This window comes from Lepidochelys olivacea, assembly GCF_965140295.1.
Source record: "Lepidochelys olivacea isolate rLepOli2 genome assembly, chromosome: 3".
NCBI lineage: Eukaryota > Metazoa > Chordata > Testudines > Cheloniidae > Lepidochelys > Lepidochelys olivacea.
The window spans coordinates 167,686,963-167,711,002 of NC_140413.1; the positions used below are offsets into that span (position 1 = coordinate 167,686,963).

Sequence of the window (24,040 nt, forward strand, 5' to 3'; positions counted from 1 at the left end):
GATGCTAGTAGTTGTTATGCAAACCCCTGTTTTGCTACAGAGCCTACACCTTAGTTGAAACAACCAGTTTTATTTCACCTAGATCACTAAAGCCAAAATGTTCAAACCTTGGAGTCTATAGTTCAAAAGCCAAATCCATAATTAGGCCCCCATCCAGCAAAGTACTACTTGCTTTTGTAACCCTTCTGCCCGTCAGAGTTGGCAGCAACAAGGGCCGGGTTCAATATCTAGGGGTTCCATTCCAATAACACAATGCAAACCGGCTCGAGCCCCCACCCAGTGACCTGGGACAAATATATACCACCCCCGCTGGGCGCCTCCAAGAGGCAATACTTCCCCTCTCGCAAGCACATAGTCTGAGTGTAGCAAAAGTCTTTTAATAACAGAGAGAAACAATGTGGCATTATGTTGGAGAAACACCACCAACCGGATTCATAACACAACCCATGAGCAAAAACAACCCCACCCCAGGCAAATTGGGGCATGCCCTTTTCCCTTTGGTTCTTGAGTCCAGCAACCCCAAAAGTCCAATGCCCCAAACGTCTCTGTCCCTGGTCAGGGCAGCCCCAGAGTTCGAAAGTTTATCGGCGGAGCTTTACCTCCCAACCTGGGTGGAAATGGGACGGGGGTAAGAGGCACCTTACGTGATCTGAAGCTGACCGCCCCATAGCTCCATAGCGGCGCTCCGCTCCGCCAGCCGCCCCACAAAACTCCTTCGCGCAGCTGCACTCCGCTCCGCCAGCCGCCCCACGAACTCCTTCGCTCAGCTCCACGGCCCACAAGCAACTCCTGCCATCCACACACTGCTCCGTGTCGAACTGCTTCGCCAGCCGTCCCGCAAACTGCTCCACAATATATCTTCAGGCTCCCCCACTACTTAACACAACACTCAGTGATTTCAGCGCTTAGGTGAATTCAGCTTATAATAGGGGAGCCCCAGTGCTGGTGCACTGTCAGCCCAAAGTGAGCTCAGCAGCCTATAACTAGACTTCTAATGAAATCAAAATTAGCTCTGATATTCCACAGTGGAGAGAGGAGGAAGTGCAATTAGCATGTAAGGCCCTCACCAAGGGGCCCATGCCACCAAGTATTAATACTTGTCCCCAGCCTCTCTCCCTTCACACAGTTTTGGAACCCATGACCCTTGCCTAGCGAGTGCTACTTAGATGATGGTGAATCCCTCCATCGTAACAAAAGGCCACGTACAGTTCCAAGCACAGTTCCCATAATCAGGGTAATAACAATTTATTCTTCCTGCCCCAATAACAGAGACACTGGGGATCCCACAGCAGCCAAAGTGACCATTTGGGCAGCTATGGTCTCATTCTAGGCATGGTGGGTGTGCCTATGCAAATGAGATCGGCCCCTGAAGTTCTTTTCCACAACTTGCCACACCTCACCACCAGATGTCAGGGTGGAGCTCATCCTGACACTGCTTACATCCTCCCCCCAGCCGAGACTTTGTCGTCCCGACAAATCACACTCCCTTTATACCAACTCATTGGTTTCCTCCAAAGGGCCTCAGGAAGCCCACTTTAGCTTCCACAAGCCTGTGTGCTAAATGTATTGGCTCCTCACTAGTCACCCCAGGTGCATCATAAGTTAACCGTTTCACTGGTCTTATCACCCTGTCTCGTCTATTGAGAATCTCTGTTGCCGAAGTAAGGGGAACATCCTCTTGAGTGACGGATGGAGAGGCTTCCCTGGAGGGTCCCTCGGCTACTGGTGTAGGCCCCTGCACTCCTAGTTCTAACGCTGGAGGGTCCAAGGTGCCCAGGACATCCTCTACCTGTCTGTCCCCATTGTCCAATAACCTGTGTGTGTCGTCACAGGGGGGTCTCATCAGCAGCACCGGGGTATCAGAAAGGGGCCTAAATAGTTCCGCCATTGGGTTTAGGGCGGAAGAGGGAAAACTCTCGTTTGGTTCAGCTGATCGAGACTGAAATCTTGTCTCCATCCCAGGATACACCAGGGTTGTGTCTTCCTCCTCAGACTCACTCTCAGATGTGCAGAATAGGGGTAAGTTAGCTGCAGGGGGCCCACTGTCTGTGTTGGATGGCGGCTTTGGTCTAGCACCTCTGTTCTGCCCGGCGGCCCTGCCGTGGCCCATCTCACAAGGGGTGCTTACCAATTCCCCCACAGGGAGCAAAAGGTTTCTATGCACCGTCTTTATTTGCCCTGGACCGTCTTCAGGTTTGATCTTGTAGACCGGCAGATCTCCCAGCTTTTCCATCACCAGGTAAGGTATTGCCTTCCATCTGTCAGCTATCTTGTGTTTGCCAGCAATACCCAAATTTCGCAGCAGGACTCTGTCCCCCGGCTGGAGCTCCTGCGAACGCACTCTAGCATCATATCGATGTTTGTTGCGGTCTGCGTTCTTCCGAGCCGCAGCGGTAGCTAAGCGATAAGCATCCCGCAGCTTTTCTCTTAGTCGGGATACATATTGCTGATGAGTTTCATAGCTATCTCCATCCTCTGATACACCAAAGCACAAGTCTATGGGTAATCTTGGTTCTCGCCCAAACATCAAGAGATATGGGGTGACTCCCGTAGCATCGTTCTTTGTGGCATTGTAGGCATGCACCAGAAATGCGACATGCTGGCTCCAGGTTGCCTTCTGCTCTGGTCGCAAAGTTCCCAACATATCTAATAGGGTTCGATTGAACCTCTCTGGCTGAGGATCACCTTGGGGGTGATAAGGCGTTGTCCTAGACTTTTTAATTCCTGCTATCTTCAGCACCTCCTTCAGAAGGTGACTCTCAAAATCCCGCCCCTGATCAGAGTGTATCCGAGCCGGGAATCCATAGACTGAGAAATATTTGTCCCACAATACTCGAGCAACGGTGGTGGCCCTCTGATCACGTGTGGGATATGCTTGTGCATACCGTGTAAAATGGTCAGTCACTACTAGAATGTTTCCAACATTCCTCTTGTCTACCTCTACAGACAAGAAATCAATGCATACCAACTCCAAAGGTTTGTTGCTGGTGATGTTCTTGAGATATGCAGCCCTCGTGGGCAGAGTTTTCCTTTGAACACATCGAGCGCAAGTCTCACATTTCCTGCGAACATCTTCAGCCATTCGGGGCCAATAGAACCTACTACGAATAAGTTCCAGGGTCCTCTCCATCCCTAAATGCCCAAAGTCATCATGCAGGGCCCTCATGGCCAGGGCTCTGTACTTTTTTGGCAGTACTAGTTGTGCTCGTTGTTTTTGTAAAGGGTCAGTGGTCATTCGGTGTAGCACTCCCTGAATCAGTTTTAGTTTGGTCCATTCTCTCAATAGTAGTTTACCCTCCGGGTTAGGTGGGACAACCGCAGTTGGGCTTCGCCCCTCCCTTTTGGCAAGTAGTGTATCACGAATGTCAATATCTTGCCGCTGGGCTTCTTGCCAGTCAGCCGCATTGAGCATGGGCAAAGGAGATTGGTCTAATGCAATATAGTTCACCGAAGCAGAAGGCATGCATTCAGGGGGCAGGCCCAAAGCTTCTGCAACACATCCCTGAAAGTCTTCACGGGCCTCTGGCTCTCGGCGACTCACACTGCAAATAGCTCTCACTCCATCTGTGGGTATCACAGCAACTTCTGGAGCCTGCGGACGCCTGGACAATGCATCTGCATCTACATTGCTTCTCCCTGATCGGTACTGAATGCTGAACTCATAGCTAGCCAAGGCGGCCACCCATCTCTGCCCTGTAGCATCCAGCTTAGCACTTGTTAACACATAAGTCAGTGGATTGTTGTCTGTCCACACCTGGAACTGAGCACCATACAAGTAGTCTCGAAATTTCTCAGTGATGGCCCATTTCAAGGCCAAAAACTCCAGCTTGTGGGTGGGATAGCGAGTTTCACTATCAGACAATCCTCGGCTGGCAAAGGCTACAGGTTTACATTTGCCTTCCACTTCCTGGTACAGGACTGCTCCCAGACCCTCCAAACTGGCATCAGTATGCAGGATAAATGGTTTGCTTGGGTCAGCAAAAACTAGGACTGGAGCATGAGTTAGGCAAGTAATGATTTCTTGAAAAGCCCTTTCACATCTCTCATCCCACCGTGGCCCAAATGGTGCAAAGGGGCCATTGTGTCTCTGCACAGGAGGCTTTGGGGACCTCCCCTTATTCTTGGACTTAGATTTGTTCTTGCTGGACTGATGTCCCCTGGTAAGATCATTCAGAGGCTTTACAATCGTAGCATAGTTTTTCACAAATCTGCGGTAGTAGCCACTAAATCCAAGGAAGGTCTTGAGTTCTCTGTAGTTACTTGGACGTGGCCATGTAGTGAGTGCTTCTATTTTATCAGGATCAGTACTCACACCTTCTTGGGACACAATGTGACCCATATACTTCACTGAGGTTCTGCAGAACTGGCATTTGTCAATTGAAAGCTTCAGACCATAATCCTCCAACCTATCAAGCACTTTAAGAAGTCTTTCTTCATGCTCCTCTAAGGTTCTTCCAAACACAATCAGGTCATCCAAATAAACTAACACTTGCAGTAAATTCATGTCTCCCACAACTTTCTCCATGAGACGTTGAAAGGTGGCAGGTGCTCCAGAAATCCCTTGGGGCATGCGTTCGAACTGATAAAACCCTAATGGGCAGATGAAGGCTGTCTTCTCCTTATCTTCTTCTCCCAGAGGGATCTGGTAGTATCCACTTCGAAGATCCAACACAGAGAACCACTGGCTTCCCAGCAAACAGTCTAAGGCGTCTTGCACTCGAGGCATAGTGTACTGGTCGACCACTGTACGGCTGTTTAGGGTGCGGTAGTCAATACACATCCGGATTTTCCCATTCTTTTTGCGGACTACCACAATGGGTGAGGCGTATGGGCTGCGGGACTCTGTAATGATGCCATTCGCAGCCAGCTCCTGAAGATGATGTCGCACATCTTCCATCTCAGAGAGAGCAATCTTCCTAGATCTCTCCCTGAAAGGTCGAGAGTCATGTAGTCTGATATTGTGCTCTACTCCTTTTGCACATCCCACATCCCACTCATGCAGTGAGAACACCTTGGATCTTTCACAAAGTTTCTTCCTCAGGCGATCTTTCCAGTCCTCGGACACTGGTGAATCTCCAAAGTCAAACTTTGCTGGGTCTATTGCCGGAACTGGAGTTTCATACTGGGGTTTTACAATCGACTCAGGCTCAAAGAGGTCTGCTATCTTTTGTCCTTGCTTCACAAAAATATCACGACTCGTTTCATTAGCAATCAGTATAGTCACCCTTTCCTGGGCTTCAGCAGGTAGGGTTATGACTCCACTGGGGACCAGCACTCCTTCAGGGAGCTCTCCTCCCATCGGCTGCTCTATCATTGCTAACGTCCCTTTACTGCCTTTCAGACAGGTACTCATGACAAGCACTTCTTGCTCCGTCCTTGCAGGCACTACTAAGGGGGTTGTGCCCGCGTACTTCAGTGCCCCAAGCGGTAGCTCAGATGTGTCCCTTTTAGCGCTCTCAATTTTCCTATAGGCTTCAGCACAAAGCGTATGGATCATCAGGGTATTCAGGTACTGGTCCCCAGCCCGCCTTCTGCAGTAATCCGCGAGTACCTTGAAGAGACTGGAGTTGGTCCCTATTAGCACAGACACATCAGAAGTCCCTTTAGGGTCAGGGCATATTAAGGCAGCTGTGTCTACCTCTTCTCTCACCCCAGCAACCTCCTCTGGGAATTCCAGGTGCACTATGACATACCCTTGATAGGGGTATTCATCCATGCTGAGGCCACATAGGCCAAGGCCAGTCAGTGGCTGTATAGGCAGGTGCCTAAGCATCTGTTGGTAGAATGACTGAAATATAATAGTCACTTGAGATCCAGTGTCAAGCACTGCTTTACACTCCACCCCTTCGATCCTCACCATGATCTCTGCTCGAGGCCCTATCAGTCCTGCAGGGATCCCAGCTGGACAGTCTTTTCTGGGGGAATCTTCAAATCCTGCAGACCTGGGGGGTCCCCGTCCCCAGACCCTCTGGCAGCTACCGGATCTCTCCCAACTGATCCTCAGCTTTCCATACACTAAGGAGGGGTTTTCTTCATTACGGCACTTGGCAGCACTGTGTCCATCCTGACCACATCGGTAGCAGAAGAATTGACCTTTCCCCCTTCGCCTGGGGGGGATGGTGGCTCTAAGTGCGGGCTTCTCAATCGCCACAGTTTGAGGCTTCTTATTCCTAGAAGTCTTAACTCGGTCAACGGTACTTTGCAGCTCAGCTATCCGTTCCGTCAGGACCTGCATTTGTTGGGCAAGTTCCTCTCTGGTGCTCACCATCAGTACACTGGCCACTTGCAGTGGTGTTGTGCTGGCTGGCTCCGATGTTTGGGCTTCCCAAAACTCACTGGCAGCCTGCCTTTCTTCCTCCTCTCGGACCTCTTTTATCAGCTGGGAGTAACTTGGGGGATGTTCCCGTCGTTCTCTTAGCCGGAGATGAAGTAGAATTGGGTTCTGATACTGAGTTCCTCTTACAATTTGAGCCAGTCTGGTCTGATCCATCTGCTCAGCAGTCACTGCTCCCCTCATGACAGCTCTCTGAAGCAGTCTCTCCAGTCTCTGTATGTAGGCTGAAGCCTTCTCGCCCTTTTGTTGTCGGGAATTAAGGAACTTACAGTAGCTGTCTTCAGGGCCCTCTACGCTCCCAAAGTTGTGTTCAAGGGCCTCTAGGCAGTCCTTCACACTGACCCCAGGGTCAATGAGCTTCAGGGTGCGAATCACATCTAATGCTGGGCCGCCAAGGCTCTCTATAAGGCATCTTCGCTTTTCTGCATCTGGTACGGCCCACTCTTGCAGCATTTCAGTGGTATGCTCTAACCAGGGTTCAAACTCCTCCTCCCCAGCAAATAATCTTAACTTACGACAAGAGTCTGACTCAGCATGGGGCAGCACAACCTTTTCCAATATTTGCCCCAGAGCTTTTGTCCAATCATCAGCCGAGGCTGCAGCCTCCGAGCTAGAAGCTGCTGAGCCAGGGCCCAACAAACCTGACATATTAGCCATTATACAAACAGTAATTTCCTCAAAATATAAGCACAAAAAAATATATATATAAATTGTTTCCCAATGTAGTGGATCACTCAACAGGTGCTTGCGAGGGGTACTGACCCAGGCGATCCCGGACGAGCCCCCAAAAATGTAACCCTTCTGCCCGTCAGAGTTGGCAGCAACAAGGGCCGGGTTCAATATCTAGGGGTTCCATTCCAATAACACAATGCAAACCGGCTCGAGCCCCCACCCAGTGACCTGGGACAAATATATACCACCCCCGCTGGGCGCCTCCAAGAGGCAATACTTCCCCTCTCGCAAGCACATAGTCTGAGTGTAGCAAAAGTCTTTTAATAACAGAGAGAAACAATGTGGCATTATGTTGGAGAAACACCACCAACCGGATTCATAACACAACCCATGAGCAAAAACAACCCCACCCCAGGCAAATTGGGGCATGCCCTTTTCCCTTTGGTTCTTGAGTCCAGCAACCCCAAAAGTCCAATGCCCCAAACGTCTCTGTCCCTGGTCAGGGCAGCCCCAGAGTTCGAAAGTTTATCGGCGGAGCTTTACCTCCCAACCTGGGTGGAAATGGGACGGGGGTAAGAGGCACCTTACGTGATCTGAAGCTGACCGCCCCATAGCTCCATAGCGGCGCTCCGCTCCGCCAGCCGCCCCACAAAACTCCTTCGCGCAGCTGCACTCCGCTCCGCCAGCCGCCCCACGAACTCCTTCGCTCAGCTCCACGGCCCACAAGCAACTCCTGCCATCCACACACTGCTCCGTGTCGAACTGCTTCGCCAGCCGTCCCGCAAACTGCTCCACAATATATCTTCAGGCTCCCCCACTACTTAACACAACACTCAGTGATTTCAGCGCTTAGGTGAATTCAGCTTATAATAGGGGAGCCCCAGTGCTGGTGCACTGTCAGCCCAAAGTGAGCTCAGCAGCCTATAACTAGACTTCTAATGAAATCAAAATTAGCTCTGATATTCCACAGTGGAGAGAGGAGGAAGTGCAATTAGCATGTAAGGCCCTCACCAAGGGGCCCATGCCACCAAGTATTAATACTTGTCCCCAGCCTCTCTCCCTTCACACAGTTTTGGAACCCATGACCCTTGCCTAGCGAGTGCTACTTAGATGATGGTGAATCCCTCCATCGTAACAAAAGGCCACGTACAGTTCCAAGCACAGTTCCCATAATCAGGGTAATAACAATTTATTCTTCCTGCCCCAATAACAGAGACACTGGGGATCCCACAGCAGCCAAAGTCACCATTTGGGCAGCTATGGTCTCATTCTAGGCGTGGTGGGTGTGCCTATGCAAATGAGATCGGCCCCTGAAGTTCTTTTCCACAACTTGCCACACCTCACCACCAGATGTCAGGGTGGAGCTCATCCTGACACTGCTTACACTTTATTAACGGCAATGGGACTACTCACATGCTGAAAGATATGCACTTACTTAAGTGCTCCACTGGACTGGGACTGTTGGGCACTGTAGCGAGGCGGTGTGGCTCCCCACTGCCCCGGAGAGGGTCGAGCCCCTCCAGACACCAGAGTGGGCAGAGCCAGGAAGCTCTGAACCTGCCCCTCAGAGGGACAGGCGGGCAACCCGGAAGTAGAACGGTGCAACCCGGAAGTATAAAGTTGGGCCCTCAGAGCTCACTAGAGGACCAGCTGCCGGGGAGGACAGATGTAGCCAGCCTAGCCTGCAACTGGGAAAACCCCGTGGCCCCAGGTCCCCGCCAAGACTGGCCTGACCTGCCCTGCGCCCGCTATCCAGGGGAATTACCGGGCTTGCCGCTTGTCCACTGCCCCGAGGAACCCCTGGTGCTGGACCCCCCGGAGAAGACCGCCGTGACCCAGGTACCAGAAGGAGGGGAGTTAGAAAGTAGCCTGGGGACAGCCTACCTCAGTCTGGCTGTAACTCTGTCAGAACCCATGTCAGTGTGTTGCGGTCAGGATCCCCACTGACCCAGTTGGCCGCTGCTAGGGCCCCGGGCTGGGATGCAGTGGAGTGGGTGGGCCTGCGTCCCCTCTGCCACCCAACTCGTGGGTGGCAGTCCCCCCCTCTTCCAGGTCCTTGGAGGCCTGGGCTAATTCACACATGCTGTGTTGCTTAGCCCCTGCCTCAGGGCCTGAGCTATTGACTGTTTCGGGCTCCGCCCTGACCCAGGACCTGGCCTGCTAACATTGGGCTAGTTGCTCAGCCCCTGCCTGAGGGCCTGAGCTACTGAGTATTAGTGCCCCGCTCTGACTCAGGGTCTTGGCCTACGGTGTTCATTCCAGTTACCGCAAGGGCTGCCGAGGGAGACTCCGGTAGCCAGACAAATTCCCCCAAAGTCAACTATGTGTAGTGAGCCGGTGCCCCGGAGAGGGCTGAGCCCCGGCCTAGCCCCTTTACAGGCAACTTAAATAAAGGGTGTGGTTTTCAGAGATGCTGAGCATTCACAGTCACTATTGAGGTCAGTGGATTTAGGTGTCTACATTTAGGCCCCCAAGTGTGAAAATCATGCCCTAAGTCACCATCACACATTGTGCATGTGGTATTTTAAGCTTGTTTTTCTCAGACTGCACCTACTATTGGAATTCTAAGCGAATATATTCAGTAATAAAAATAAATACTGCACAGAACAAACAGGAACATGATTAAATAGAAGGGTTCAGTGTAACTCTGACACTAGGTAACTCTATTCTCTTATTACCATCAGCAGGGTCTTTTGGCAGCAGTGTCGCTAAAATCTTTTTATATATATTTGTTTTTCTTCTTGTGGCAATCTAGGAATAAATGTTGATGGGATTGAACAAACTTTCAGATATTTTGCTGTGAATGTCTTTGGAATTACCTTACTTTGTATCTGTGCTTTGCAGTGTTGCTGCTCTCTAGCAGACTCTGGGTTTCCTGTGGCTATATCTAGATTTTCAAAATTGATTTGCAGTATGAGCTGACCAAAAGGGAAAGAAACATGACATTGTAAGGTTCGACCCTGAGGTTTGTAACTTCTTATTAAGGAATGCAACATAGGATCCTTCAAGTTGTTGATTACTTCCTAAGAGGTGCTAAATACCCTCAACTCCATTGAGATCAGCATCTACTTTGTTCAGGGGAAAAAATAAGGGACATTTGTTCTCCTGTGCACGTGTTTCTGTCTTCCTCTGTGTATGCTCCCTTCCCTCTGTGCTTAGGAAAGTCACTTTAGCTATATATAATACATCCAAGGGCAGGATGCAACTGGGTTAAAGGAATGTGCTTGTAGGTACAATTTGAATATTCAGCCAACACACTATGATGATGCCAAAATGCAAGGTGCATAAACAGTGGCTATCAGCCAGATTCTGGCCCCCACTAAGACTGTCTAGTGCTGTTTTGGAGGTGCAAAGCAGCCCTAAAGGCATTTTAGCCAGCTTCTAGGGATTCCGACAGACTGGGGGATTGCCAGGTGGGTGCGGCCAGTGTAACTTGCTCTGTGCCAACCCTCTTGCAGTCCCTGAGGTAGATTGTGATTGGGGAGCCACAACCTCTGGCCAGTCCTCAACTGTTGGTACAGCCCCTGGGTGCAGAAGCAGCAGGATGCAAGATAAAGCATCTTTGGGGTTGTGCCAGGTATTGGACTTCAGTGAAGTTACTCCTGGTTTACACAAAAGTAACTAAGAGAAGAATCAGGGCTTTACAGTTTGATACAAGCTAAGTTTTTAATGATATTACACCAGCGGAAGTATTAGAGATGAGCCCAAAGTAGAAACCCAGATCCAAACACCCATGAACTTTGGGAAGCTTGCTCCTGCATCCAGTTCCCAACTTTGCAGCTGGTCCCTTTTTCAACTGTAGGCTGAATCTGAACCCAAACATGAAAGGAAAAGTTTGTATTAGCATCTGGTTCTGGATTGGAACCATCTCTGTTAACTATGGATGTAATTTTATCCTTTGACCTTGACATTTTAATTTAATAATATGACTGTGCTGGTGAGCAAGACTTGCCTACATACAGAATTTGCTAGTGAAAAGCATAAACCATTCAACAGAACAAGATTTATGGAAAATATGAGTTTAAACCCACATGGCATTTCAAAATTCATTTCCATTTCACATGATCCATGACTGGGCCTTGTTATATTGAATGGATACATTTAGAATTGTTTCCTGCCATCTCACACACAGGAAAGAAATTCCAAACCAATATAGTTAATATGTCTCTCCAGGAATAACTATTGCTTAAAATATTGGGCAGTCCTGGAATCTGTTCTTTTTCTACCATTTGTTTTAGAATTAAATCCTCATTGCTGCCTGAGTGAACAAGGAAGGGGCAAGGAGAGGAATTCTCTTCCCAGGCAGTGGTGCTATAAGGAGGGCTTTGGGATCTATGGCCATTGGGAAGCATTCATGGACAGAGGACTGTTCTCTCGGGATGGACTTCACCTGAGTAGGGAGGGAAATAGACTTCTAGGATGGAGTCTTAATAAACTGATTAAGAGAGCTTTAAACTAGTAATTTGGGGGAGATGGTTGGGAGAAGTAAGAAAGGATACAGCCGTGGGTAGGAGAATGGATAAAAGGAGGAAGGGTAGTGTAGATACCAGTCTAATAGGTGATACTGGTGGTAGAATGTCTGTGCCTAATCAGGTAAAGAATGTGAGAGAAGCCAGACAGCAAAAATTAAGATGTTTGTACACTAATGCGAGGAGCCTAGGTAACAAAATGGAGGAAGTAGGAAAATGGAGGAAGTATTGGTGCAGGAAGTGAAACTAGATATTATAGGGATAACAGAGACATGGTGGAATAGTAGTCATGACTGGACTACAGGTATTGAAGGGTATGTGCTGTTTAGGAAAGACCGAAATAAAGGCAAAGGTGGTAGAGTAGCATTGTATATCTATGATGAGGTAGACTGTAAAGAAATAAGAAGTGATGGAATGGATAAGACAGTCTGTCTGGGCAAAAATCACATTGGGGAAGAAAGCTACTAGAGCCTCCCCTGGGATAGTGCTTAGGGTGTGCTATCGACTGCCGGGATCCGATTTGGATAAGGATAGAGACCTCTTTAATGTTTTCAATGAAGTAATTACTAATGGGAATTGTGTGATCATGGGAGACTTTAACTTCCCAGATATAGACTGGAGGACAAGTGCTAGTAATAATAATAGGGCTCAGATTTTCCTGGATGCGATAGCTGATGGATTCCTTCCTTGCTGAACCAACAAGAGGGGATGCCATTTTAGATTTGGTTTTGGTGAGTAGTGAGGACCGCATAGAAGAAATAGTTGTAGGGGATAATCTTGGTTTGAGCAATCATGACCTAATTCAGTTCAAACTAAATGGAAGGATAAACAAAAATAGATCTGTGACTAGGGTTTTTTTACTTCAAAAGGGCTAACTTCAAAAAATTAAGGAAATTGGTTAGGGAAGTGGATGGGACTAAAGAACTTGTGGATCTAAAGGCAGAGGAGACCTGGAATTACTTCAAATCAAGGTTGCAGAAACTATCCGAAGCCTGCATCCTAACAAAGGGGAAAAAACTCATAGGCATGAGTTGCAGACCAAGTTGGATGAGCAAGCATCTCAGAGAGGTGATTAAGAAAAAGCAGAAAGCTTACAGGGAGTGGAAGCTGGGAGGGATCAGCAAAGAAAGCTACCTTATTGAGGTCAGAACATGTAGGGATAAAATGAGAAAAGCCAAAAGCCTGTAGAGTTGGACCTTGCAAAGGGAATTAAAACCAATAGTAAAAGGTTCTATAGCCATATAAATAGGGAGAAAACAAAGAAAGAAGTGGGACCGCTAAACACTGAGGCTGGAGTGGAGGCTAAGGATAATCTAGGCATGGCCCAATATCTAAACAAATACTTTGCCTCAGCCTTTATTGAGGAACTTAGGGATAAAAGTAGGATGACAAATGGGAATGAGGATATGGAGGTAGATATTACCACATCCAAGGTAGAAGCCAAACTCGAACGGCTTAATGGGACTAAATCGGGGGGCCCAAATCTTCATCTAAGAACATTAAAGGAACTGGCACATGAAATTGCAAGCCCATTAGCAAGAATTTTTAATGAATCTGTGAACTCTGGGGTTGTACCATATGACTGGAGAATTGCTAACAAATAGTTCCTATTTTTAAGAAAGGGAAAAAAGGTGATCCGGATAACTACAGGCCTGTTAGTTTGACATCGGTAGTATGGAAGGTCTTCGAAAAATTTTTGAAGGAGAAAGTAGTTATGGACATTGAGGTCAATGGTAAATGGGACAAAATACAACATGGTTTTATAAAAGGTAGATCTTGCCAGACCAATCTGATCACTTTCTTTGAGAAGATAGCTGATTCTTTTAGACAAAGGAAATGCAATAGATCTAATCTACCTGGATTTCAGTAAGGCATTTGATACAGTTCCACATGGGGAATTATTAGCTAAATTGGAAAAGATGGGGATCAATATGAAAATTGAAAGATGGATAAGGAATTGGTTAAAGGGAAGGCTACAACGGGTCATACTGAAAGGTGAACTGTCAGGCTGGAAGGAGGTTACTAGTGGAGTTCCTCAGGGATCAGTTTTGGGACCAATCATATTTAATCTTTTTATTACTGACCTTGGCACAAAAAGTGGGAATGTGCTAATAAAGTTTGCAGATGACACGAAGCTGGGAGGTATTGCCAATACAGAGAGGGAGGGACCAGGATATCACACAGGGAGATCTGGATGACCTTGTAAACTGGAGTAATAGTAATAGGATGAAATTTAATAATGAGAAGTGCAAGGTCATGCATTTAGGGATTCATAACAAGAATTTTTGTTATAAACTGGGGACACATCACTTGGAAGTAACAGAGAAGGAGAAGGACCTTGGAGTATTGGTTGATCTCAGGATGACTATGAGCTGCCAATGTGATATGGCTGTGAAAAAAGCTAATGTGGTCTTGGGATGCATTACGTGAGGTATTTCCAGCAGGGATAAGGAGGTGTTAGAACCATTATACAAGGCACTGATGAGACCTCATCTGGAATATTGTGTGCAGTTCTGGTGTCCCATGTTTAAGAAGGATGAATTCAAACTGGAACAGGTACAGAGAAGGGCTACTAGGATGATCCGAGGAATGGAAAACCTGTCTTATGAAGGGAGACTCAAAGAGTTTGGCTAACCAAAAGAAAGCTATGGGGAGAGACGTTTGCTCTCTATAAATATATCGGAGGGATAAATACCAGGGAGGGAGAGGAATTGTTTAAGTTCAGTACCAATGTGGACACAAGAACAAATGGATGTAAACTGTCCATCAGGAAGTTTAGACTTGAAATTAGACGAAGGTTTCTAACCATCAGAGGAGTGACGTTCTGGAATAGCCTTCCAAGGGGAGCAGTGGAGGTCAAAGACATGTCTGGCTTCAAGACTAAACTTGATAAGTTTATGGAGGGGATGGTATGATGGGATTAATTGGTCTTTGACTATTAGTGGTAAATATGCCCAGTGGCCTGTGATGGGACAATAGATAGGGTGGGATCTGAGTTACTGCAGAGAATTCTTTCCTGGGTATCTGGTGAATCTTGCCCACATGCTCAGGGTTTAGCTGATTGCCATATTTGGGGTCGGGAAGGAATTTTCCTCCAGGGCAGATTGACAGATGCCCTGGGGGTTTTTTGCCTTCCTCTGCAGCGTGGGGCACGGGTCACTTGCTGGAAGATTCTCTGCACCTTGAAGTCTTCAAACCACGAGTTGAGGACTTCAGTAGTTCAGACATAGGTCAGAGGTTTGTTACAGGAGTGGGTGGGTGAGATTCTGTGGCCTGCGTTATGCAGGAGGTCAGACTAGACAATCATAATGGTCCCTTCTGACCTTAAAGTCTATGAGTCTATGAGCCATGAGCATCGGCAGAGCTGCTCTGTGAAGGTTGTTTCCCTATATTCCCCTTATTCACCTCTGCTGCGGGATCTGTTCCACAGCAGATCCTCTGATCTCATCAACTACCTGCTCTCCCGCTTTCTTCTCTCCCTGAATGCGGCCTTGCCAGGAGCTTCTGCAGAATGGCATGTGTTGTCAGTAGCTACAGGTGATGTACTCTGCTCTGGTTCAATGATGATAACAGTCGGCTGCATGCGTGTTCCCTCTGTGTGCTGCCCCAACTCTGCGCAGATAGCTGACACAGCAGACCCCAAGGGAACCCCCAAAGACTACAGACTCTAATAAGGTACGAAGGCACCCGGCCAGGTTTATTGTCAAACGAAGCACAGTAATAGATTCCTATAGACTCTACAGGACATACTACGAATATGTGCCCCCTGGCAATGGACACAGCTCAGTCAGTGGCGGGACACTTAACTGCCCCCTACGCTGGACAAAGTTATGCACTCTGGGACCTATTTTTATACAATTGCAGGACAGATTACTCATCCCTACTGACGTATTGAGGTATAGCCCCTTGACTCATTAAGGTGCTGTCTCCCCCTTCGATCATGTTGGTTCAAACAAACAGATCTGTCCATCATGCTGTCCTTTTGACCCTGTCTTCGTGATGCACCTGACTGTTCCTTGTTATCTCTGTGAAGTGTCCTCGTATTGGGATGTCCAGGTGCCATCTTGGCACACGTTCCTCTTATTACTACTAATATCATTAGTGCGTGCTTTCTCGGAGCCCTTTTCTTGCCAAGTTCTGCAGTTAGGGCCTGCCTCTGGCTCACAGCCCTACTTTGCTTAGCAATGCCTGGAAGTACTTTGGTTCAGGCTTTAGGCCTCAGACCAGGCTTTAGGCCTCTCTGATACAAGGGTTTATGTTTCAGGACCTCTTACTACAGCATGCTATCCCATGGAGAAGATGTGTGTCTCCTATGTGAATCCTTCAAATTCTGCTACTTCCTTGGGCAGCAAAATAGCATCAGGGAACCCTCATGTGGCCACAGAGGTGGAGGCAGTACTTGACCCTTTAATGCACATCTTGTAATTTCCTTCTGTGGATGCAAATGTAAAGAGAGAAAATTCTCTCAAATAAAGAGTGTCATTTTCCCCTTTTATCCTTTCTTTGCAAGCTTAGTAATAAGACTTTACTCTCTAGGGCTTTCCACCGATGTCTCTCAGAGCACTTCACAAAGATGAGTAAATATCTCCCTATTTTATAGATGGGGACACAGGCCCAGGGAGGTCAAACGACATACCTAAGGTCACACAGCAGGTCAGTGGCAGTCAGGAGGAGAACCTAGCTCTCCTGGTTCCTTCCCACTGCCTGATCCATCTCCATCTCATTCGGAGAATGTTTTTCTGCATGATCCCATTAGCTGCATTAATGGCCTCTCAGTGGGTCAAACCCTTAAGTCCTTCCTCAGTTCACTCAATCTTTACTTGGACTTGCAGTTTTTCTGCTGAAGCTAATGAGAGTTTGCCTGAGTCAGGGCAGAAAAAATGAGAGAGCATTTTAGGATTTGTACCAGACAGCAACGTTAGAGCCATGTGAACTGTTTCTCTCCTCTATTACAAGATGAGGAGAGTCGTGTAAGATCCCTGTCTGGCACTATTGAGCCTTCTCACTAAGTGCATTATCCCACTAGTGGTTATGCAATGACACCCCTATACAGTGTCCCAGTAAATCAATAATTCTACATAAAGAATTGCTCCATTCCTTCCCACCTGCCCACTTCCCTTCACTCCACTGAGACCTGCAATTAGATGGAACCATCTTATTTGTATTAGATTTTCAAACAATAGTCAGTGCCATGTGTGTGTATTTGTCAACTTACCATATATACCACAATATAAGCCACAAGAGTCTCTTCCATTGTTTGAATTACACTGTCCTCTAGTGGCACCAACCTTCTTTTCTGTGCAGCCTTGCCGTCACATACAAATAAACCTTTTCAGATGTATTCTTCCTCATGTATGTTATGTACTAATGCAGAAGACTCTTCCTACAGAAATGGTCTGCATAGTAACAATAACATTTAGCAAGAAGCTCTCCATAGAGGAAATGTGTTTGTAACAAAGCTTTCAGGCAGAAGTTGTAAGCATGAGTGGTCATGTTACAGAGCTAACCAATTCAGTTCCAGATTTGGGCTATAGGTTTCGTTTGGCTGTCCTTTCACTCTGCCCCTTGAAGATGTGAAAAGAATAGTCCAGTCTTGGGAGACCATTCTCCACTAGGAGTCATGAGATCTGGGTCATCTTTCTGTCTATACCACAGAGTTCCTGTGAAACCATGGTTAAGTCACTTACGTCGTCTTCTCCTTCAGATCTCTCCTATCTGAAAAATGGGGGTGATAATAGTACCTTACCTGACCAGGGTGTTGTGAGGGTCAATTCATTAACGGTTGTAAAGTGCTTTGAGTAGCTCAGGTGGCAGGCACTACAGAAGAGAAAAATAATACTGTTTATTGTGCTAGCACCCAAAATGTGCTAGGCACTTTCCACTGGAGACAAAGTCCTTCCCCAAAGAATGTACAATCTTTAAAGACAATCCTTATACAGTGCCTAGTCCAACAGGGCCCAATCTGGTTGGAAGAATCCCATTTCTGATATGGGTTCTCTGTGCAAACAGGAGCATTCTCCTCTCTGTTTGTATCACTCAGATCCCCAAAAAGAATAGCTCTTACCAGAACTAGATTCTCCATTCCTAGGCTCCTTTTTTCAGCCTGAAATATTTACCACTGATGCCCCAATGTGGCACTGGGATCTGTGTTGGTGGACTGCTGTATCCATGCCAATCACAATGCAGGATCAAGGACTTAGAATAACCTCTGTTTGCAAATGTTCTCTATCCTTTATGTGGATACAGTAAAAATGTTTTGCTGAAGTGTTTGGGATGAGTTTATTAAGTTGTCATAACTTGTGTAAATCATTAATAATGACTCATTTTATTAAAGAGACTAGGTGGGTGAGATAATATCTTTTATTGGACCAGCTGGGACTGACTAATGTTTTGGGACTGACATGGCTACAGCTACACCTCATTTTATTAAAGATACTTGAAAGAAAAAATAATTTAAAAGATGCTTTGTTTGGTGGCCTAACAGTTATGTTCAGGAAATGACTCACAACCAGCTATTACTATTTGACTGCCTATAGGAATAGCGCAAAGTAAACAATACATATTTTTCTCTCCTGTTGTGTAACTTATATGTAAATAAGCTGCACAGAACAATTCAAACTCCCAATCTTTATGGGAAGCGCTCTCACTGTTCATGTTGCGGACTATTTGCTAATGTTCACACAGAGAAAGGGAGAGAAAAAGAAGATGAAAAGGCATTCACAAAAAGAAAAGGAGTATTGTGGCACCTTAGAGACTAACCAATTTATTTGTTAAATAACAGTTTATTTGGATTTGTGCTGGAAATGGCCCACCTTGATTATCATACACATTGTAAAGAGAGTGGTCACTTTAGATAAGCTATTACCAGCAGGAGAGTGGGGTGGGAGGAGGTATTGTTTCATGGTCTCTGTGTATATAATGTCTTCTGCAGTTTCCACAGTATGCATCCGATGAAGTGAGCTGTAGCTCACGAAAGCTTATGCTCAGATAAATTGGTTAGTCTCTAAGGTGCCACAAGTACTCCTTTTCTTTTTGCGAATACAGACTAACACGGCTGTTACTCTGAAAAGGAATTCAGTTCACTATACAGTTTCAGTTTGCACTGGTGAGAAATCCAGTTGAAATGTATCTGAGAATATATCCCACAGCCAGCCTTTTCAAAAGGTTTCAGATTATAAAATAGGTTTGTGGCATGTCTAATAATTTTCCATATTCCTTGCCTTGCTCATCCATTCAAAACACAGGAAGAAAAGCATTTAGTGGTTTTTAGCCTGTTTAAATTGACTTATTTTGTTAATGAAGTTTCCAAAAAAGTTACATATCTATTAACATACTTCCTCTTCTTTTTAAGTGGCAAATGCAGTAGCCCAGATCCTCCCGTGGACATGACACAAACCTGTTTTGCTGTAAGATTGCTGTAAAATCATTTAACTGACCACAGCAAGATTCCCCCAGCATAGGGAGATCCTCAGGTGGCATAGAGTGACCACAATAGTTTCTGTATCAACCCCCTGCCCTGTCACTGGTGCAGGGCTTGTGAGTGGAGAAAAGGGAGATTGGGGAAAAGGGAGTATGGTCAAGTCATCCATACACTTTTGATTCCCAGCTGATGTAATGGCTCCTTTGGGCCATTGGCAGCTGGTTTAAGCTAAAGGAGACTGGCCCTGTGTAGAGCAGGGGATTATAAATATATTCAAAGCCACTTTTGCACATGCCCTCCTGACTCGTACGGAGCTCTCCATGGCCAGAGTCTGGCCCAATATCCTTTTAATGCTTCTTGGACGTGTGAGAGACTCCTTTTCACTGCAGCTCATTCTGCTTGTTTTAAGTGATGTATTAATTCTTGATATTTCAGTAGCTGCCTTTTAGCCAAAAAGCCCTAATTGCTTTACCCAGTATTAACTAACTAAGCTTTATCATGTTCCTTCCTCTGAGATAAATAAATATTATTAAATCCATATTATAGATGGGGAAACTAATACTCAGAGATTATGGTGAACATTTTAACAAAGGTATCTAAAGTTAGGTGTTTTAGACACTTAACCTCATATTTAGGTACCTAAATAAATGACTTGATTTTCGGTGTGGTAAGCACTCATTGCTTGTGTTGGCTTCACTGGGAACTGCAAATTATTATTGCGTTACAGTAGTACCTAGAGGCCCCAACTGAGATTGGTGTCTTATTGTGCTAGGCACTGTTCACACACACAGTAAGAAACAATCCCTGCCCTGAAATACTATAATTACAATCTAAATAAACAGGACAGACAATGGAAGTATTATTATCCTCAGGTGGGGAACTGAGACAGAGATACATTAAGTGATTTACCTGAGATTACACAGGAAATGTGTGGCATACCTAGAAATAGAATACTGCTCTCATGAGCCCAATTTCAGTACCTGAGCCCCAAAACCATCTTTCTGCTCTAGTACTCAGGACCTCCAAAAATCAGACCTCATATTTAGCTTCAGGCACCGAAGTTTGAAGATGTTGGTCTAAGTGACTTGTTCACGATCACATACAAAAATCCACTGCAGAATGAAGAACAGAACCATTTGCTATCGCCCTCAGCTACAGTTTTTATTCCTGTGAATAGTGGTCCTCTATCAGTCAGTACAGAACTGTTGGCATGACATGACAAAGGATGCACCACACTAAAGGCTGAGTCCTCAGCAGATGTAAATCAGCCTAGTGCCACTGATTTCAATAGAGCTGTGCCGATAGACATTAGCTGAGGATCTGCCCCTACAGGCCTAGTCTGGCATTCCTTAGTTACCCCCAAAACTGTGCAAGGAGTACAGGATTGGGTGTTAATTCTCTACCTATTATTTTAGTCAGGGGTGAAAGTAACTTAAGGGGCTTACCGCTATGCAGCGCGGCCAGGGTCCTGAGCAAGGTGGGGGTGGGGTTTGACCGGAACGGGCGGGGCTGGGGCCAGACTCCCCCAGCCAGCCCTTCAGTGCGGCCAGCAGCAATTTAAAGGGCCTGGGGCTGCTGGCCGCCGCAGCTGCTAGAATTACCCTGGGGCTCCAGCAGCAATTTAAAAGGCTGGAGCCCTGGAGCTCTCGGCCACCGCCACTTCCTGGGGCTCTGGCAGTGATTTAAAGGGCCGAAGCCCTGGGCCCTTTAAATTGCCACCAGAGCCCCGGGGCTCCTGGCCACCTCCACTACCCTGCGGCCCGAGAAGCAATTTAAAGGGATGAAGCCCCGGGCCCTCTAAATCACCGCTGGAGCTCTGAGGTTCCCGTCTGCCACTGGTTCCCCAGGACTTTGGCAGCAATTTAAAGGAGGGGCTCCGGCTGCTGGCGCGGTAGTGGCAGATGGGAATCCCGGCCCTTTAAATCACCGCCGAAGCCCCGGGGCTCTTTGCCACCACCAGTACGGTTGGCTGTGTACTGGCTCTTACCGGTACACTGTACGGGACCAAACCGGCTTACTTTCATCTCTGACTTTAGTACTCAATGTTGTGTGCATAATCTTTATATCGGTCATACTATGCTAAAATATATATATATATTTTATTTACAAAGCCGCCAAAACTGTTTTTAACAGTACCAGGTGCCACATTTCATATGAAAATCCTTCACAGACTGGTCCAGATTTTGAATATTAGCCCTTTTCAGGTCACTTGTGCTCTCCTTTCTACCAACATACTTTTTTCAGATACATGTTTTAATTAGAAAGATATGTATTATTATTTATTATCGTCACTACACAAAGATATGCCAGGCACTTCTCTGTAGATTTAGAAAGCTGCAGTCTCTGCCCCAACAAGCTTACATTATCTGTAATTTAGATATGGCACAACAAATAGGGATGTGGAATGATCTTCTAAGAAAAGCTCTACATGGTATTGATTTACATTGATAGATTTAAAAGCCCTTTTTTTTTTTTTTTTTTTTTTTACTTTGACACAAACATTAGATCATTGGGCCCATCTCAGTATTTACTACATTTATTCTGTGGTATTTTATGTCGTTAAAGATTGTACAGTAAATATAATTCCCAGACAGAAATACATTGTTAAAATGGAGATAACTGTGCTTTTTACATCTAAAGTTCTAGTCGAGTAGCTTCAAATATCTGAAAGGCAGGAGATTTAGGAGGAGATCCTCAGCTGATATCAACTGGTGTAGCTCCATTTAAGTTAATAGAACGATACCCTTTTACACCAGGTGAGAAACTGGGTCATGAAGTTAAACCTGGGGGTGGGGGGGTGAACAGATATAGGAACTGAGACATGGAGAGGTAAAGTCACTTGTTGTAGATCACAGAGAAAATCTATGGGAAATAGAATTCAGATCCCCTGACTCCCCATCCTGTGCCTCAACCAGTGGATGATCTTTCCCCAGGTGCTTTAATGTCATAAAGCAGGGGTTCTCAACCTTTTTCTTTCCAAGATGCCCCTCCCTCCCCCCCCAACATGCTATAAAAACTCCATGGCCCACATGTGCCACAACAATTATGTTTCTGCATATAAAAGCCAGGGCCGGTGCTAGGGGGTAGCAAGCAGGGCAATTGTCCAGGGCCCCATGCTGCAGGGGGCCTCACGAAGCTCAATTGTTCAGACTTTGGCTTCAGCCCCAGTGGCAGGGCTCAGGGCTTCAGCCCCAGGCAACGTAGCAGCGGGGCTCCAGGGCTTTAGAGTCTAACGCTGGCCCTGCTTGATGGACCTCCTGAAACCTGTTCATGGTCTCCTGGAGGCTGTGGACTCCTGGGATTGAGAACCGATGTCTTAAAGTATACATATGTACATAAGAATGTGGGGTATACACACAAATCTGGTAGCATATCTCGTTATACATAAGAAACCTGCAGTTTAACCAGTCAGACACTGGATGTCTCTGTTGTTTCAAAAAAGCAAAGTGAAGATCCTGTTGTCTTTCGGTCTGAACAAGTGAATCTCAGAAAGATAAATGGGTCACCACTATGAAAAGACCAGCTGTCAGACCACTTGACCTGCTGTGATATCATTCCTGGAACTACCAACTCCCAAAGGGACCCATAGTGACTGACCTACAGTGGGGACAAATGTATTTATCTATGTTTCAGCTCACCAGAGAGCATTTCCTATCAGCCCTATTCTCCTCTAGATTCAAGCAGTCAGCAAAACTGAAACTAGAGAGTTTAATACTGAATAATCTGCTGCCAGCAACTGAATATAATTTAGGAACTTAAACTGAAATCACTGGTGCCTGTTTCCACAAATGGCAGCTTTAAATAAATGTTCACTGTCCAGCTGGGCATGAATGGTAACTGCTGGTAATGCGTCAGTTACATTTTTGTTTTAAAAAAAAAAAAACCATAGAAGTCAGGTTCTGGTTTGGGAATTGGATAAAGAGCCTTCTACCTTGAGGTTGCTGGTTGAAGTCAGCTCAGGTTGGTAGTGACTTAAACTTGTTGCCATTTCATCACTGTGTGGCAATCTATAGATAGGAAATTAATTGTGTGGTGTTAGTCCATTTCCCACTGGAAACGTTCCTACTTCACAAAAATTACCCCACCATTGGCATTAATTGGCCTGCTGGCTGGCAGCTTTGGTAGAGAGGCCAAGGACTGAATTGGCAAGATGTCTTGCTCCAATTTCTTTGGGCCTGATTCTTCTCTCACTTGCATCAGTGTAGATCAGAAGTATGTCTGTTGAATTCAGTAGAGTCACACTGGTGTAAAAGTGGTGTAAATGAGATCTAAATAAAATTCAGATCTGAATTGGACCTTTTTTTTTTTTTTCTTTTGCAGCCCTCCAGGTGAGAATTGTGGTGTAGTGTGGAAGAAACAGGTGCTACCTGTTCTGTGGATAAATAAAAGACTTTGTTCTCCAGAGCTGTTAATTTGGCACCTTTAACCAGCAGCAAATTCACATGAAAAAAATCAAACCAGCTCCTCACAGATATATCTTAAGAGATAGAATTGGTCAAAATTGTATGTTTTATATAGGAAAAATTAATTTTAATTTTCCTCAAAATGTTAACAAATATCCAAAACTTTCTATGAAAAAAATTGAAACCATTTTCCTCCCTCCTTTCCATCCTTTTCTTTCATCTCTCCTCCCCCTATTTTGCTAGCAAAATTGAAGAAAATGGGGGAAAGAGAAGAAAAGGGGAAAAAGGGAGGGGAAAGGTAAAGAGAGGAAGGGGGGGAATGAAAACTGATTTTTTTTCAGGTTTGGGGGGATTTTTTCCTAAAAAGATAAAAAAAATAAAAAAACAGATTTTCAAAAAAGTTAAATTTCCTCTACAGTTTTCATATTTGAAAAAGACCATTTATCGTGAAAAAAAAATTTTGAATGAAAAATGTTGACAAGACCTATTAAGAGACGTATGGAAAGGAAAATAGACTGACAGTTTGTTCCATAGAAATACATTTTATTTAATGTCAGAGTGATTTTATGTTTGAATTTGTTTATTAGATTTTGGACTCCGAACTTGTGTCTGGATAAGATGGTTTAAAACCCTTCTGTGAAATTGATAATTTTCACCAGTACTCATAAAATTCTATGTAACACTGTAACTATATCTATTCAGTCTGCCTGATAGAGGGATATCAGTAAAATAAAAAAAATTA

At 45.8% G+C, this 24,040-nt stretch overlaps 1 long non-coding RNA gene across 1 annotated transcript in view; it reads left to right on the forward strand.

Moving 5' to 3' along the window:
- Positions 1-23,369, forward strand: part of LOC311517849 — a 95,306-nt gene extending 71,937 nt beyond the window's left edge. Inside the window, exon 6 of the long non-coding RNA XR_014710808.1 lies at positions 23,216-23,369. This is a non-coding gene — a long non-coding RNA (uncharacterized lncRNA). The remainder of the gene's footprint in view (positions 1-23,215) is intronic.
- Positions 23,370-24,040: the final 671 nt, after the last annotated feature.